We start from the raw sequence: 12,305 nt of genomic DNA, 5'->3' as shown, positions 1-12,305 counted from the left end.
GGCACGTCAGGCGCTATCTCGTGGCTGAATCCTGTCTTAATTGCACAGAATGCGTGCCGCATCGCCAAAAGGCGTGTAACGAGAGCGTCGTCTGCTCGCGCATCTGCGCGAGCAGACGACGCCGCAAAACGGGCAGTGCACACCGCCGAACCATTTCACTCGGCACACGAAGGCGCGCAAGCCTTGCAGCGCCACGCAGGCAGTGTGGTAAACCACAGGCCGGCTTGTTGGCGACCGGAAGGAGCAGTACTGCTTTTAAGCATGTAATGCTTTTAGCTCCCGTTGTCGGCAGTGTGGTGACGTCAGGCCGAGATCGAGAGCCAACTTCCGGGCACTGAATCCCACTCATCCGGGCTCTGAATAAAAGGGAAGTTTATTCAACAGTGCAAACAAAACATTGGAAACACACTCATCCGGGCTCTGAAACGAGAACATCAGGGCGCCGTACGAGATGGAACGAGTTTAAACGAGACTCTAAGCCCTCCTACGGGACCGGCATACAAGCGCCGGTTGCTCTCCAAACGAGTCACAAAAATAACTGCTGCAAGTGTCTTCTCAATGTTCATCAAGATATCACTCGAGCTGTGCATTTGATTGCACAGCGTTGATTGCAATAACGCCTGCGAAAACCACATAAATGCCACGATACACTTCGTTGCCATACGTGATCTCTTAGGGGCTTCGCGCATCGAAGCAAAGCCGCGCAGGCGCACAGGGACCCGGGGGAGGAGCTTCGTGTCGTCTGCTACCGCGCTGGCGTGCACCACGCTTGAGGTGCGCGCAGGCGCAGCGCTGTAGCAGACGACACGAAGCTCCTGCCGCGGGCCCCTGGGCGCCTGCGCGGCTTTGCTTCGATGCGCGAACGCGCCGGATCCGCTGGCGCTCCGCGGAGCGTGGCCACGCGGAGCTGTGTTCGCACTTAGAGTAGGGTGGCTCGATGCCAGCGCCGCCGTCCAGGGTGGTGACACGCTTTGGCATGCGCCGCGCCGCCGTCTTCTCCGCGCTCGCCATCTTGATAGTAGTAGTAGAAAACATTTATTCACAAAAAAAGGTACGTAAAGAGGTGAAAATACAGATTTTGGGTGGAGTCCTTATTTCAGGACCCCAGTGTCCACCGCTGTTGCTCTTGCTTGGGATATCAGATTACGCTGGGTCGCCAAATCAGAGCTGAGCAGGGCAGACTCCCACTGTTCCTCGGTTTGATGATTGTCTAGTTCGAGGGGCTTGGCACCGGAGCATCCCCATGTTACATGGTATGTTGTTGGAATTCCGCCACACCAGGGGCAGATTCCATCATATCTATCGGGGAAGATGATATGGTATTTGTGTAGGTTAGGAAAGGTGTCCGTCTGTAGTTGTCGCCAATCCCTCGCCTCTGCCGCCGTCAGCTTACGGTGTGGTGGGGGATAGACTTGCCTTTGAGTTCGGAGAAGGAGGAGGCGTTCGCCGTAGGCAGAAGGGAGAGGGGTGAGGTCGGGGAGGTTAGTCGCTCGGTTACTGTATCCTCGAGCTAGACTGTCCGCGGCCTCGTTTCCCTCGAGCCCCTCGTGCCCGGGAGTCCAAGTGATTTGGTGCTTGCATGTGGAGTTTTGAACATTTGGAGTAGTCAAAATGGGAGCGATGGAGCGTGGAAGTCTGCCAGAGAGGAAGAGTCGCCACGCCGACTGGGAGTCGGTAACAATTTTTAGGTCACTTCCCGTGGTATCGCCGTGCTGGATGGCGAGGCTGATTGCAGCAGTTTCTGCTACTGTCGGAGAGCAGTTTCGTAGGGAGGCGCCGGCGATTTCCTTGAAATTGGTGTCCAAGACAACCGCTACCGCGTTTGTAGAATTAGGGTACATGGCTGCGTCGACATATACAGCATTTCGTGCCTGTTGATGTGTGCGGCGCAGGTAGTCCACTCGCGCTTTTCGCCGCCCCTTTTGCGGGTCCGGGTGCATGTTCTTCGGGAGTGGGGCTACATACACGCGAGTTCGGAGAGTTGAGGGTAGGTCTTCGTAGTCCTGTACGGCGCGTATGTCAGCCGGGGAGCCCACTCTTTCCAGAATTGCGCGTCCAGCTTTGGTGGTGAGAAGGCGTTCCTTTTGCGAAACAAGGACGGCTTCTCGAATTTCATCAATGGCGTTGGTCAGTCCCAGGTCCTCGAGGTGGCAGCCGGCCGTGTACATCGGGAGGCCTAATGCATGTTTGTAGGCGGTACGGATGATGGCGTCGGCCTTATCTCGTTCATTCCCCAGAAGTGTTAGGAATGGGAGACCGTATGACAGGCGGCTCATGGCTAGGGCCTGTATCAGTCGGATGGTATCCTCCTCTCTCATGCCTTTTCGGCTGCGGGTGATGCGCCGAATCATGCGGGAAATCTGGAGGGCAGTAGTCCGGAGACGCTGTAGCGTGTGGTTGACTTTCCTGTCGTTCTGAAGCCAGAGACCCAGGATGCGGATGAGAGGGACTTCCTTTATTCTCGTGCCTTCGAGATAAACCTCGATGTCCCCTGGAGATTTGTAGGCATAGTCCTGAATGCGGATAATTTCGGACTTGTCGGGTGCGCAGCGGAGGCTGCAATTTGCTGCTTGTCTTTCTACGCAAGTGACTGCCTCTTGTAAGGTGTTTTCTTTGTCAGCGAGGGAACCCCAGGTGGACCAGATGGTAATATCATCGGCGTAGATAGTATAGCCGATGCCTTCGATAGCCTCGAGTGCTCTTGCCATGCCGATCATAGCTATATTGAAGAGGAGAGGAGAGATGATGGAGCCTTGGGGAGTGCCTTTGTTGGGTGTCTGCTCTGTGTCGGAGCGGACATCTCCCATGCCAATGGTGGCCGTGCGGTTGCTGAGAAAGTTTTTGATGTATTTAAAGGTCTTGGGTCCGCAATCGAGGGCGCTGAGTTCTTTCAAGATGGCGTCGTGAGAGACGTTGTCGAAAGCGCCTTTCAGATCAAGTGCCATAATGAGGTGCTCGCCGCCTCTTGGGATGTCGCTGAGTACTTCTTCCTTGAGAAGGAGGAAAGCGTCTTGTTTAGACAGACCTTTCCTAAAGCCAATCATAGTGGGTGGAAAGAGGTTGTTGTCCTCTATGTAATTTTGGAGGCGGGTCTGGATAACGCGCTCGTATAGTTTGCCCAGGCATGAGGTGAGGGAGATGGGTCGTAGGGCTTCCAGGCTTGGTGGTTTGCCTGGTTTGGGTATAGTAATTATTTCGGAGTGTTTCCACTCTGCAGGGAGTTCTGCCGCCTCCCACCGGGTGTCGTTTATGTAGGTAGTGAGGACCTCGATCTGCGACTTGCTCAGGTTTTGGATCATCCCATTGGTGATCTTGTCCGCGCCAGCTGCCGTGTTGCGTGTGGCAGATCGAGCCGCGGCGTAAACCTCGGCAGTGGTGATGGGGGCGTCCAGCCTCTCATTTGGGGCTCCCGTGTACGAGATCATGCTGGGGGGATGGGGCGTGCCGATATATTTGGTTTTGAGGGCGGTGAGGAGGGCCGCATCGTCTCCGCGGTATAGATGGGCGATCTTTTTGAGTGTGCGGTTAGTGACAGACCGCGATGTTTGCGGATCGACGAGGCTGCGGAGGATCGCCCAGGTGCGGGAGGTCCCCAGCGTGCCGCGTAGTGATTCGCAAAATTCCTGCCAATTCTGTTGAGAGAGAAGCTGTGCATAGTCTTGTGCTTCTGCCGTGATCTGGGCTATGCGGAGTCTCAGGGGACGGTTGAGACGTTGGCGTTTCCATCTGCGAACCAGAGCCCGTCGGGTCTGCCACAACTTGAGGAGACGATCAACCGCCGGATTATCGGGTGTGCATTGTACTTCGGTAGTGGCTTGCTTGTGTGCTTTCCTAATATGTTCACTCCATTCCGTGATTGATTGAATGGGGTCTTCTGGGACGGGCTGTGCTCGGTATTTAGTCCAGTCTGTGATTTTGGCTGTTCCCAGGGTGCGGCGAACGTTTGCGGAGGCGATAGACGTGCTGACGATGTAGTGATCGCTTCCTAAGCTCTCCCCGAGATTCGTCCACGTAGCGTTAGAGATGTTCTTGACAATTGTAAGGTCAGGGCATGAATCGCGCGTGACGCTGTTCCCTTCGCGGGTTGGGTATAAAGGGTCAAAGTATTTCCAGGCCCAGGGCATCCCGGGCTCGTACCCCGCTCAGACCACGCGGCGAGTTGGTTTTGTAGCCCCATTCACTGTGGGGAGCATTAAAGTCCCCGAGTGCGATAAGTTGGTGCGAAACAGCTAGCTGATCTACCTCTTGAAGTATGTCAGAGAAATTGGCCTTGGTTGCTCGTGGGGGGTGATACACGTTCAGAACAAAGGTGCTTTTACGGCCCCTCTTGTTGGGGATAACCTCGGCCGTGTTGTAGTTGATCTCCTGTTCTCTCAAGGAGTGTTCGACCACCGTGATGTCCTTAGAAACAAGGGTGGCCACTTTCGGCGAATCAGGGTTGTAAATGGTGTAATATCCCATTAGTGTCGGTGCCGTGTGTGCTCCGATCTCCTGTAGGCTGATTATGTCTGGTCGAATCGGGGTTACGTGAATGTATTGCTTCAGGAGACTTTGTTTCCTCCTGAAGCCTCGACAGTTCCACTGCCAGATATCAAGTCTGTCGGGAGTGCGTGACTTAGAAGGCGGAGCCATCTTGAGCGCTAGTGAAGCTCTTGATGGACTCGTTGTCACTGCTTACAGCGACGGCCGCGGACGCGTTTGTGCCTTTATACGCCTTTGCTCGAGGATTGTCGGCAGTTCTGAGACGTTTACGACTGGGTGCCTTTGTGTCGATAAGGGCTCGCTGGGTCGTGAGCTCTGCCTTAAATGTCTCCAGTTGCAAGTTGAGCCATTTGCGAGCTGATCGTTTGTAAGAGCTAGGGGTCGTACGCTAGCGAGGATGCGGGATTCGATACGAATTTCCATATCGCTGATGAATGTGGGGGAGGTCGTAGCCTCGGACTGCGGGCGTGTAGGCGTTACAGGTGTTGGAGTGGGTTGGGAGGAGGTCGGCGGTGGGTTTTCAGGTGGTTGTTTCGCCGTGTTGCTTGGGGGTGTTGAATTAGAAATATTATAGCGCAAAAGCCCCTAGGCCAGAAGTTGTGCCCTACCTCCACAAAATCTCGCACAACCTCAAAAAAGTTGCTGGCAGGCATGGAGTACCAGTTTTGTTCTCGGCTTCCAACAAGTTGGGAAAGCTCTGTCCGCGCATTTGCAGTGCAAAAAAGCGCGAGTGCCTGAAAAAGCATCAGAAGCCGTTTGTAAGGTGTTCCACTCGAGTGGTTTATTCCATTCCCCTGTCTTGTGGAAAGTTTTATGTAGGCCAAACTGGACGTTGTGTCAACGACCGTCTAGGGGAACACGCCCTAAATTTAGAAAATAAAAGCGATAAATACAAGCATCTTGTTGCACATGTAAGTAAGTGTGGAGCGTGCGTGGCCCGGTTTGAGGAGACAAAGGTTCTTGGCAAAAGTAAAGACAGGACAGCACGGATAAGCCTAAAAGCCTGCCACATACAGAAACTTGGCAGCGAGTGCATCAGCGAACCTTCTTTATCTCTGTTCCAGGCTGAGATTGGCTATTTTAATGCAGCTACTTAGATGGAAGATAAACCGAAGTGTGATGCCCTTGTCTACCCGCGCATGCGCTCGCAATTTCATGGCTCTGACTCAACCCTCGTTTTTTTTGTCATTTTTTTTCTCTCACAATCCTTCGGCCTATAAAAGGTGTGGCTTTCACCGAATAAAGTCAGTTGACAGTTAGCGCTTGTGTGTGTGTTTCCTCTCTTTTTTGTCCGTGTCTTTGTTTGCGCTATAATATTTCTAATTCAATATGAACTACCAACTCGCCCAACAGGAAGTTTTAATGAAGTTTATTTCTTACACAGTGGGCCCATCTTTCTGTGTTTCTTCATCTTCTTCCATCTCTGACCTTCTACTGAGTCACATCGTGGACGCTACATGCCGGGCAAGACGCTACGCCTTTTGCATTCGGAAGGGGCTTGTTCCTGATGACGTAAGTGCGATCTTCGGCCTAGTGAAACCATCGTGGGGGCATGTGAAAAGACTGTGCAGATTACTGCGCTCGGAGCTCTGGCGGCAAGTCCGCCTTTTTCAAGACTGGCTTCGAGTGATGTGCTTGAAAGATAACCCAGAATGGCTGGCGATGAAGAAGTTCGCTTCTCTCAAGCGCCTAGCTGCACAAGTCACAGAGTGCAGGTGGAAATGGATTTTGAACAAGTTGCTATTGTGTTTGGGACAGAAGAAAGAGGCACAAGGAAAAAGAAATGTAGTAGTTCTGGGGGATGCTTCTGTGCCCGAGAAGATACTGCATCTTTTGCACAAGGGTCCCAAATATGGTTTGCAACCTGGTGTTCCAGCACATGAACTGATTGCAGTGAACCGCAAAGTGGCCCTTAAGGCGAAAGACGAAGACCGGGACCGCTGCCTTCTTGAAGGCGTGGACTGCCTGCGGAAGTTTGCTCCAAAACATTCTGACTTACGTACTGACAGTGCCTTTAATGGCGTGGTGTCATTCTTCAAGAGCAAGAACCTGCTGCTTGTACAAGGTGATAAGGAGGGCGGGTTTGTTGTTTTACCCCAAGAAATTTACAGTCACAAAGCGCAGGCAGCTGTGAACAAGAACTTTGCACCTGTTAAGAAAATGCAAGTTAGGATTAAGACAAGGTTCTTTGAATTTTTCGAGAGGTTAAACCTGAATTCACTCGCCGCGGACATCACTAATAGCAGGGGTAACAGCCTGACACCTTTTTTCACAGCTAAGACGCACAAACCGGAAATTCCGTTTAGGACCATTGTCAGTGAGCAAGGGTCGTGGCAGATAAACGTCAGCCAATTCTTGTTAAAGAAGCTTAAAAGCCTTGTCTTGGACGATCCCTTTCTCACCAAAAAGTCAATCGATGTCGCACAGTTTATTAAGTCTAATGAAGACATTGGCCTTGGTTTTTCTATAGATATTCAAGACCTTTTTTATTCCGTGCCCAAAGATCAGATTTTACTTTCTGTTAAGGAATGCATTGAGGAAAACGGCGACGTGTCATTCCAGAACTTAGCAGGATTGTCTGTAGATAATTTTTTAGCCTTATTGCAGTTTTACTTGAATGCTACTTTCATTGTTTTTAACGACCAGCTTTTTTTGCAGCGAAACGGCATTTGCATAGGGTCATGTGTAGCCCCCATTCTCTGCGACATTTTTTTAGCTAAGGTAGATAAGCGGCTGGATGAGCATTTCAAGGCGGGGGGGACAGTTTTAAAAGTTTTTAGATATGTAGATGATTTTTTAGTACTTTTAACAAAGCAGGAGACCATCACCTACCCCTCTACAGTAGGTGATGTTTTAGATACTTTTAATAAACACGGTCTTGGTTTGTCTTTTACGCATGAACTGCCCGAAGTTTCGGTTTTACAGTTTTTAGACCTTAAATTAACGTTCTGTGAAGGACACGTCTGCTGGGGCTATTACCCACGAGCAAAGAAGGAGTTGTTGCCGTATGACTCGGCGCACTCCAAGACTATCAATAGAGGAATAGCGACGCTATGCTTGGAATCTTCTCTCCAAAAATCGTGCCCACATCAGATGTTCCAGAGCTTTAATTATCAGATAAGCCGGCTTGTGGCTGCAGGGTTTCCCTGGTCGGTTCTGACAGCAGTCTCTGAGGCCATCCTTCAGAAGTTCAAACGTGGAACGAGGCAAAAAACGGCTGATGCTCTTCAAAAAGCCCCTAGGCCAGAAGTTGTGCCCTACCTCCACAAAATCTCGCACAACCTCAAAAAAGTTGCTGGCAGGCATGGAGTACCAGTTTTGTTCTCGGCTCCCAACAAGTTGGGAAAGCTCTGTCCGCGCATTTGCAGTGCAAAAAAGCGCGAGTGCCTGAAAAAGCAACAGAAGCCGTTTGTAAGGTGTTCCACTGGAGTGGTTTATTCCATTCCCCTGTCTTGTGGAAAGTTTTATGTAGGCCAAACTGGACGTTGTGTCAACGACCGTCTAGGGGAACACGCCCTAAATTTAGAAAATAAAAGCGATAAATACAAGCATCTTGTTGCACATGTAAGTAAGTGTGGAGCGTGCGTGGCCCGGTTTGAGGAGACAAAGGTTCTTGGCAAAAGTAAAGACAGGACAGCACGGATAAGCCTAGAAGCCTACCACATACAGAAACTTGGCAGCGAGTGCATCAGCGAACCTTCTTTATCTCTGTTCCAGGCTGAGATTGACTATTTTAATGCAGCTACTTAGATGGAAGATAAACCGAAGTGTGATGCCCTTGTCTACCCGCGCATGCGCTCGCGATTTGATGGCTCTGACTGATGGCTCTGATTTGATGGCTCGCGATTTGATGGCTTTGATGGCCCTTGTTTTGTTTTTTTTGTCATTTTTTTTTCTCTCACAATCCTTCGGCCTATAAAAGGTGTGGCTTTCACCGAATAAAGTCAGTTGACAGTTAGCGCTTGTGTGTGTGTGTTTCCTCTCTTTTTTGTCCGTGTCTTTGTTTGCGCTATAATATTTCTAATTCAATATGAACTACCAACTCGCCCAACAGGAAGTTTTAATGCTTGGGGGTGGTATTGGAGGGGTGATTTTTCGAGGCAATTCTACGATTTGGCTCTGCAATTTGGCTACTGTGCGCGCCAGTGTGTTACATTCCGCACATTTTGGTGGTGTGGGAGCATTCTGAGGAACAGGGGAGCCCTTGACAATTTCTGCCCAGCTCACCTGCTTGTTGTTGGATTTGTTGTGTTTCTGGCCTGCTTTCCCCTTGGACTGCGGATGCTGGGAAGCGTTGACGTCGGATCGGGTGGCGGAGGCCGACCTGGACCGGCCTCCGCTACGGCTGGACGACTCGCCCTCTCTGCTGAACCATCTCCGGGAGCGGAATTGTGGTGGGCCATCCTTACGGGAGCGGCGTTGCTGATCGGTAGAGGAGACCGAGTCAGGCATCGACTTGAGCGGTTTTAGCCGGTTTGGGCAGTCCCGGCTGCCAGTCGTGTGCGCTCCATCGCACAAAGCGCACTTTGGCTGCCATCGATGGCCGTCGGGTTGATTCTTTTCCCCGCACTGCCTGCAGGCTACGGTGTTTGGGTTTGGACAGACGTCGGAGCGGTGACCCGGCTGCATACACACGTAGCAGAACTGTCTCGCAGCGCGGTAGGGGAAGCACCGGATCTCCGCTCCTTCGTAGTAGACACATTTGGGGGTGATGGGGCCTTCGAAAGTGAGCAGCATCGAAGATGAGTAAAGTTTCACAGGTTCTTTACCTTCCTTTCTCGCACCAAGGGTGCCCCGCCAAAGACGGCTGGGTTAACTCGAAGACTGAAGCTTCTTTTTTCGCACCAGGGGTGCCCCGTCAGAGACGCTCTCGTGATGAGTTGACACGCAGGGGTAAAAAAGGGAATAACTGAAGATTTATATACAACTTTTTACAGAATATACAAGTTAGATACAACGGCAAAAAGACAAACAACCAAAAGGTGGAACTGGCTAACACTAGGGGAGGCCCCTACTCGGCTTTGCCGAAGATGCATAGCATCTGACCTTAGCGCAGAACCCCGCTTCCAGCTCCGGGGCCCGGTTTTAAAGACCTAAAGGCCCGGCCCACATTTGGTGGCTTCCAATCATGTTACGATGTTCACATGATTGGTTTATCGAGAGCCTGGCCAGCCTTCCAGCTTCCGTAGGGCAAAACGCCCTTTCCACCAACCCAAACGCACGGTCGTGTCAGATAAAAACAAACACAAATATACATTCGTGCCAGTACGTGTGTGAATCGGTACCGTGGGGCGGGGGACACCCGTACTTCCTAGCGCGTTCGCGAGCGGCCGCGTTCCTAGAAAGGAGACGCTTCGCTTTGAGCGCTCCCAGCCGCGTTCCGATGACCCCGCGTACACTAACGATCCCTTACACGCCCTTCCCAAGATTCTACAAAGGGCTCAAATGCCACTTTTAGAATTATAACAAGGGATCGGTACAGGTCACAAAACCACCCTGTGAGGGACATACCGCGGATACACTAGCACGGGCACAAACAAAACCAAAAGCAAAATAATGCACATGGGCAACAACACAACATTAAGGAAAATGCTTAAGGCACCAAGAAAACATAGGCAAATTGCACACTAAAATACACACAGTGGCATGCCTGCCGTGCGCCGTAACACAGCGTCCAAGTTGGTGCGTTGCACCCAGTTCGCCAACTCCAAGAACACACCCTCGTCCTGCTCGCGAACGAGCACATACACACACACACACAGTCACTCGCAACCGGAGCGTTCAGTAGCACTCGCACGACCTCCGTAAGTGGCCACGTGAGCCTCCTTAGTCGCACCGAGCGCCCTTGTGTGCGTTCGAGCCACTACGCGTCTCAACGCAATTACCGCCTAACTGCCACTCGGCTCATTAGGCTGGTGCCACAGCGGGGCAAGAACTCAAAAGCCGGTGCCCTCCAGGATCAAAAACAACGTCCTGATCCTCGATAAGTCCAAATCTTTGACCATGCGAGGCCCCTAAGGGAACGCTCTCTCCGGCGCACCAGTACGAACAGCGTACTGCGTAAGGAACATTAGCCTTGTCCAGTCCAACTATAACAGTGCGGCCGGCTTTGCTACATCTAATTTGACATACCGCAGCCCGGAGCGTACTGTTCCTCGAACCGACTTTCAATTTGACAGCCACGCCCCTGCCTCCTGTTGCTTCGCCTCGCTTGGAGCCATTTGCCCCGTTCCTGCACGGGCATGCAATGAAATTTACGCTCCCTGTATTATAGGCGCTTGCCGATTTCGTGGCATCATATAACTCTGAGGCTACCTGCGCTCTTTCGCAGCCACTTAATCCTAATTTGCCTTGTGGAAAGTCGCCACGAATTTCCCTGTCCTCAAATGAAAGGACTTTGCCATCAATAGTGCTACGTGGCGCTTCATGCCACATGCCTGGCACAGTGTGCCGTTGCGGCAACGTTTGACCTCCTCCTATCCCTAGCTCGCCAGTCTGACGTCTGTCGTCGCTGGTCGTTTCACGCTGAACCGACTGCTCTTTTTCGCAGCTTGCCTGAGACCGAGTTTTTATTCCCGAGCTCGCGTCCGCGTCCCTGGTGTCATTTGGGATTGAGCTAACCTGGGCGGCCGTGTCGTCGGAGTGCGAGATCACCGCCTCTAATACCGCGACGCTGCGTTCCATCAGGATGCTTTCTTGAACTGCGACTCCAGCTTCGCAGAAATCTGGCTCACTTTTTACTTCTGCCTGGCTGTTTTCTTTACCTGTGCTTGACAGGCCTTGGCGTTTGCCTTCCGGCATTGGCGTTCTCTCTGCTCGGGACTCGGAGCAGTTCTCCCTGGTTAGTTGACCAGCTCTCCTAGACTGTTTGAGCTGAGCGAGCTCGAGCTCTAGCTGCTGGCGCCTTGCTTCTAACGCCTGCAAATCCGGAGGTTTTTCCTCGCATAGCGGCGCCTTTCCTCCATTCAATTTTGCAAGCTCAGCCTGATAATAAGCTAAACGCGCCTTCGCCAATTGCACTCGATACCTCACATCGAGTGAGGGCCGGCATGAATAACCCTCCATACCGCCGTATGTACCCCTCAACTGTCCTACCGGCTCGAACACACGCACAGGGACGTGAGCAATGCGACCAAGGAAACTCACGGTTTCGATGCGTCGATCCGCATTGCCAGCTCCTTGGCGTCGGGGTCCACCGCCACTTTCCCCGGACGCTGCGATGAGCTGTCGCACGCCGCTGGTCCGCCGCCGGTGACCGTCGAGTTCTCGACGCGCTGCTTTCCTTGACCGGATGCAGTCCCGCGTCGCTGGACACCTTCCGTGGTCCTTGCGTCCTTGCCGCCGTCTCTCCGCAGGTCCTTGCTCGAACGCTGCTGTTGCCTGACCGTCGCCTTTCTCCCTGCGTTCAATCTTCTTCCTGTGCCGTCTTCCGATGGCCGCAGGATCCTGTCGACTGCGCCAGTAAAGTTTCACAGGTTCTTTACCTTCCTTTCTCGCACCAAGGGTGCCCCGCCAGAGACGGTTGGGTTAAGTGGCTCTGGCTAATACTAGAGGAGGCCCCTACTCGGTATAGCCGAAGATGCATAGCATCTCACCTTAGCGCAGAACCTCGCTTCCAGCTCCGGGGCCCGGTTTTAAAGACCTAAAGGCCCGGCCCACATTTGGTGGCTTCCAATCATGTTACGATGTTCACATGATTGGTTTATCGAGAGCCTGGCCAGCCCTCCAGCTTCCGTAGGGCAAAACGCCCTTTCCACCAACCCAAACGCACGGTCGTATCAGATAAAAACAAACACAAATATACATTCGTGCCAGTACGTGTG

This window comes from Amblyomma mixtum, chromosome 10 (assembly GCF_055824585.1).
Source record: "Amblyomma mixtum isolate Tamu chromosome 10, ASM5582458v1, whole genome shotgun sequence".
In the NCBI taxonomy this organism is placed as follows: domain Eukaryota; kingdom Metazoa; phylum Arthropoda; class Arachnida; order Ixodida; family Ixodidae; genus Amblyomma; species Amblyomma mixtum.
This window is presented reverse-complemented; position numbering follows the sequence as displayed.